The sequence below is a fragment of the Melitaea cinxia genome, chromosome 11, assembly GCF_905220565.1.
Source record: "Melitaea cinxia chromosome 11, ilMelCinx1.1, whole genome shotgun sequence".
Taxonomy (NCBI): Eukaryota; Metazoa; Arthropoda; class Insecta; order Lepidoptera; family Nymphalidae; genus Melitaea; species Melitaea cinxia.
In genome coordinates, this window is record NC_059404.1 from 10,196,164 (window position 1) to 10,202,163 (window position 6,000).

The following is a 6,000-nucleotide window of genomic DNA, read 5'->3' on the forward strand; positions in this document are numbered from 1 at the left end:
TTGATATATGAAATAGTATTTTTTTGCCAATATCCATTCGCTGCAATATTCACTGTAAACGCAATATATAATAATAAATTATTATGACCTTGGTCAAAACTATAATTCTTGTAAATACTATAAAATATAGAGTTGTCGTTTCCAGTTGTTACTCAAGAAAATTGCTGTCGCTAATTGGCCCGTTTTATAATCGCTTATGGTATACAAATATCACGTCAATTTAGCAATCAGTGTAACAATCTCTCTCTGAAACTACGATTAGATTATGCCACTAAGTACTTATTGTCGTCACTTATGTGTTGAAAATATTTTGTGTAAGATTTTTCGATTGTTTTAATTTTTATTTTGTTGTTTAGCTAATTTTATCAAACAATACCTAAATCCGCATATTTAACATCCTCTTCAGAACTAAAGCCTATGTCGTGGGTTCAGAAAGACACACGACACAGAAGTTCGAGTTACGAAAAGTAATGCGTACGGCTATACATACAGCCATTTGACACTGCCCTGCCACTGCGCCAAACTTTTCCATATTTCAACGATAACTATGTCGTTGATAATTTTTTTGAGCCTAGGCCTCAGACTGAGGTCTGGGACCTAGGCTCCAAGGGGAGGAGTTGCTGGACTTCTACTGGGCGCGTCGCTCGGGTGGTGGATAGGGGAACGTCACCTGCGGGTGGTAGGGGTCTTCGGACCTTCGCGGACCAAAACCAGACGATGTGCTCCGGGTACCGCCCTGTCATCAGAGTGGACCTGTGAGCGCAGGTGTGTTGGCACGGAGGTGCGGAGGTGTGTGTGGCGCTGAGACGGCGCGGTGACGTGGGGGTCGATTCTTCCTTCCCCCACGCGGAGAACGGGGTGGGTGGGTTCACTCGCCCGCCCTAAGGCGTGCGAAAGCGCGCTCTCGCACCGAGGCCGCGGCCAGCCCGTATGTGGGCTGTGGCTACCCTGGCCTTTGTCGGCTCCGGTCGGCACTGTCCGCCCCGGGCTGGGCCTGGTTCGCCCGGACTAGGCCTGGGGCGCCGGGGCGGTGCGGGAAGGTGGCGTCCATGGTGCCGTAGGGCACGGTGGACAGGGAGGATTCGTCGTCCGCATTGCATGGTCCCCCAGTCGGGGAGGGCACGCTTCGTGTTCAACTGCGCCCTCTGAGGTGCTTTGCACCGCGGTGGGCCCGCAAGAGCAAGCGCCGGTGGAGTTGCGGAAGCATGCTACAGCGTCCCCGCGACCCCGCCACATAGGCGCCTAGGCGGACACACGTTGCGGTTTTTATTCAGTAAGAGTCTGAATCCCCTCCGGGACGTTCCGAGACCAAATAAGGGACGTCTTGAAAAAAGGCCAGGTCAAGAGTACCCTATACTGAAGAGCATGTATGAAGGGAATAATGAAAGTGGACGAAGCGAAAGACATAAGTAAGGATCGTAGCAAGTGGAAAGAAGTGGTCTCTGCCTACCCCTACGGGAAAGAGGCGTGATTATATGTATGTATGTATGTATATTTTAATACATAAATATAATATTAAAATGGACATTAAATGTGATAATAAAAAGGATTGTTCTACTTATTTCTGTGTATAATATTATTTAGTTTCTTGAGCTATGTCAAGTTATTCTTGGATGGTATATAATTTTCAGTATTATTTATGTGTATCAAATACATATTACTCGTTATTTTTAGTAATTTTATAGAATTATTAAAAAAAAACAGTGCTATAGTAGGCACTAGTGTCATTTACTATAGCTATTTTAATCTCTAAAAAACGTTTTCAGACATTTTCGTTTACGTATCCTAATATAAAGACTAATCGAGGACTCCAAATAACAAGAGAGCAGAACACGTCGGATGATGATAATGCCGCTGGGTCTACAGAAGTGTCGACAATAACTGCAGCAACAACAACACCCACATTAACAACAAAACCAACGATTGCAACAACACCAACAGTAACAACAACACAAAAAGTTATGACAACACCAACACTTACAATAGCACCAATAGTTACAACAATACCAACAATTACAACAACACCAACGATCACAACTACGCCAGCTGTTACAACAACAACAGAGACACAAATGGTAGATCCAATTCCTACACTACCAGGATTAATCTCTTCACTAATATGGGTAAGAAAGATTTGGTAACTGATTTTTTTTATTAATTTATTATTATCATGTTTGTTTTTTTTAATTGACAAACATCACAAACTTTTCAATAGCCCTTTTATACTAAAAACCCTGAGCTAATATAATCATTTTTCTCACTCATCAAATTATGTTGCAAAACTATCAAATTTCAAGTTACAGCCAGTATAATAGTATTGTAGCGATGCAGTAAGTGCATAATATGTTAATTAATCTGAAGGCTAACAATACTCAACGCACATAAAGCCGCGTGGTTAGTTGTAGTTTGAGCAAACTTAACCTTTGACAAGTAAACTTAGTAATAACACCAAAGGCATATTATCTGAATACGTACATACGAATATACTTGCGAAAATTAGGACCAAACTTTTTTATTTAAAAGTAAAGAACCAATAATGGTATTCGTAATAGATTTTTGACCACAGCACTAATTAACAAGACTGATTAAAAGTAATATTTTTATTACAACATACATATAATTAACGGTAATTAAATTAACTAAGAATAACGTATTCGTTGCATCATTAATTAGTTATTTTCCAATTAGATAATTAATAACCGGCTTTTTATTTTTCTTTCTATAATAATTTATGAGAATGCATTGTAAAAAACAATTATATTATAAACAGTTGTAATTATAACTTATAATCTGTAGAGTTAATCATTTGATAAATAGTTACTTGTTGATTGTTAAGCTTTTATCTAGAATTTGTTAGTGATTTGATAGTGAACTACGTTTAATTTTAAATTGTAGAGAAAACAACAAAAACTTCCACATTAAGATAAATAGTGATAAGCATTTTAGCTAGGTAATAAAGATTTTTTTTTGTTTGCAGAAAATTATCATTTTCGTGAAAAAGTTGATTATAAAGTTTATCACCGCTGGGTTGTCGTTTATATCTGGATTTATAAGTTTACCGTCTAGCTATCTGACTTCAATGAGCAAATATTACAACATTGGATCTCTACCCAACATGTCGCAGTTATCTTCTTTACTAAATCCTGAAAGATTAAAAAGAGCAGCCATTTTACTTGAAAAAGAAATTAAAAGAATTGGCCCATAATTAGAATTTATATTAAAAAACAACACGACTATGCCGTAAAATAAATATTTATACATACAAGTAACACGTTTTTATTTTAAAACAATCAATTAATTGGAGCTAATTTTTTTACCCTTAATACTCAAGTGCGTCACAATCAACGACCATCAGTAGGATACGCAATCTAAATCGGGCCTTAAAAGAACACTTAGAACAAAAAAGTCCGAACATAGTAAAGACATAAATGACCATTGCAAATATTTTTCAATAACCACGCAACAGCTAGGCAACAGTTAGTTGCTGTCCTCGTCATTTAAACTTACTACAAGCTCTGATATGTATAAAGTGAATAATAGGAGAAACAATCAGAATAAGTCATAAATTACTCTAAATAATAAGTATATAATTTTTATGATTGTACTTGTACAAAATATAAATGATTATGCAGAGAAAATAATTGTGTTTGCTCACAAACGAAAAAAAAAACCGACTTCAGTATCATCGACTAGTAATACAACGTAGATCGACGAAAAAATAGTCAAGTAACTACGCGTTATCAAAGATAACTCAAAAAGTAGTTATCAGATCTTGATAAAATTTATATGTGACCACTTTTTATATGTTATATCATCGGTCCACCCAGTAAAAAGTTATTGCAGATTTTCGAGAGTTTCCCTCGATTTCTCTGGGATCCCATCATCAGATCCTGGTTTCCTTATCACGGTACCAAACTAGGGATATCCCCTTTCCAACAAAAAAAGAATTATCAAAATCGGTACATCCAGTAGAAAGTTATGCGGTATAATACAACGTAGGTCGACGAAAAAAGCGTCAAGTAAAAACGCATTTATTTATTTATTTATTTAATTAGAACCACCAACAGAATTGCATGTTAAAAAAAATTACAATTAGATATATGCAAAGGTATTAAGTACCTATATACATATAATTCCTCTTAAAGGTAGTTACAGCATGCGCTTTAGACAATTGAGTCATCAGCATCAAAAGATTTTAAACATATAGGATTTAAATTAAAAAAATACATACAAAATAAAGAACTAAATACATAACTATTACTATTATAAATTAAGATAAGTTAATATTAGTGCTACATAACTTTTGATTTGAGGAATCAAATGACTTTAATAGTTTCTTTTTAAATACAGCTAAGTTATCTGCAAAGATGTCTAATGACTTGTTTTTAACTGTAAGTTCTCTGTAGAGCCTACTCAGTCTAGGGATTATTAGATATATTATATTATTATTATATTATTGCATTATTAGATATAGCTCGAAAAGTAGTTGTTAGATCTCAAATAAATTTAAATGGAATCAATTGACACACACCACCTTTCGATTAAATTTTTTTTTATCGAAATCGATCCACCCGATCAAAAGTTCTGATGTAACATAAAAAAAATACAGTCGAATTAAGAACCTCCTCCTTTTTTGGAAGTCGGTTGAAAAACTATTTAAATTGTTAAACTAAAGAAACTCTTGGAAGAATTGCATTCACTCTAAGTACCTTAATGTGACGACATGAACATATACATAAAAAAAAATACTCGATATTGTAAAAAATATGCTTGTTTATTTTGATAAATAAAAATTTTTATCGATAAAAGTCTTATTCGAAAATGATGGAACAAAATTATAGTGATAATAAAATGGTGATCACATCAAAAACAATTAAAGTATTTACCGAGAAAAACAATTATCGTAAAATGCGAAATTTAATTATGTAATATGAGGATTATCGTCTGTTTGATCAAATTATCAATTTTAAATTTAGCCACCAGTAAAACGGTTACTGTCTTATTGCCTTTAGTCAAGTAATCAAATATATCGACGTCGATAATGAATATTATTAATTAAAAATATGAATTGATATGATACAATTTAAGTAAAATAATGTGATTAAAATTGCAAAAAAGTATGCAAAATATAGATGCAATTAAAAAGAAAGTAAAAAGAAAAAAATATATATTATAAATCTCAGTTATAAATGTATTGAATGAAATTGAAGTTAGTCTGTTGTGAAATATTACTGAGTACCTACAAAAATTTAGAATGTTAAAGAGAGAACACATGTTCAAGAGATTTTTCAACCAAAGCTGTACTCACTTGATAATGATGTCATACCTAACAGAACTATTTTCGTCTCAGTGAGTCACGAGATAACACAATAACGCCAGACAGGAGCATGAATGTAAATAAGTTTGTGGAATTGAATACAAAATGGTTGACAAATGTGTAACACTATAATATTAAAGTGACTGGATATGTTACACTTGACGGTTGTAAGCAGACGTTTGGTTGATGTGAAGTGTGTTGAAATAAGTTGGAAAAGGGCAAAAGTATTCGTGCAATTCTCTTTGTGCGTGTTTATTAAATCTTAAACGTTTGAAACTTGCATATATCGAAAGTCATGTGCGATGACGTTGTATAGTAATATAATTTAAAAGTTAAAATGTTGCCGACGATAAAATAGTTGTTTTAAATGACAATATATGTATATGTAAACAAAATAAATAAACGGTCAATGTTACATTTATACGGGCTATGTCATTGTCGTCTTATCTTGTGAGCGTGTGATACCGTATGTTTTACAAAATATTTACATCAGTTGCAATTTTGCATTGTGTGTCCGCGGTACACTAACCGTTCCAGTCTTATCAAAATAACGTCACCGGCCCACCGAGCATTGTTAATTATAGAGGTTTTAGCTGTTATCAAGACTTTATCTTTGTGGATAGGAAACCACAACACAATATTAACTATCAGTCATATATGAGATCAGGTGTATACAGCACACA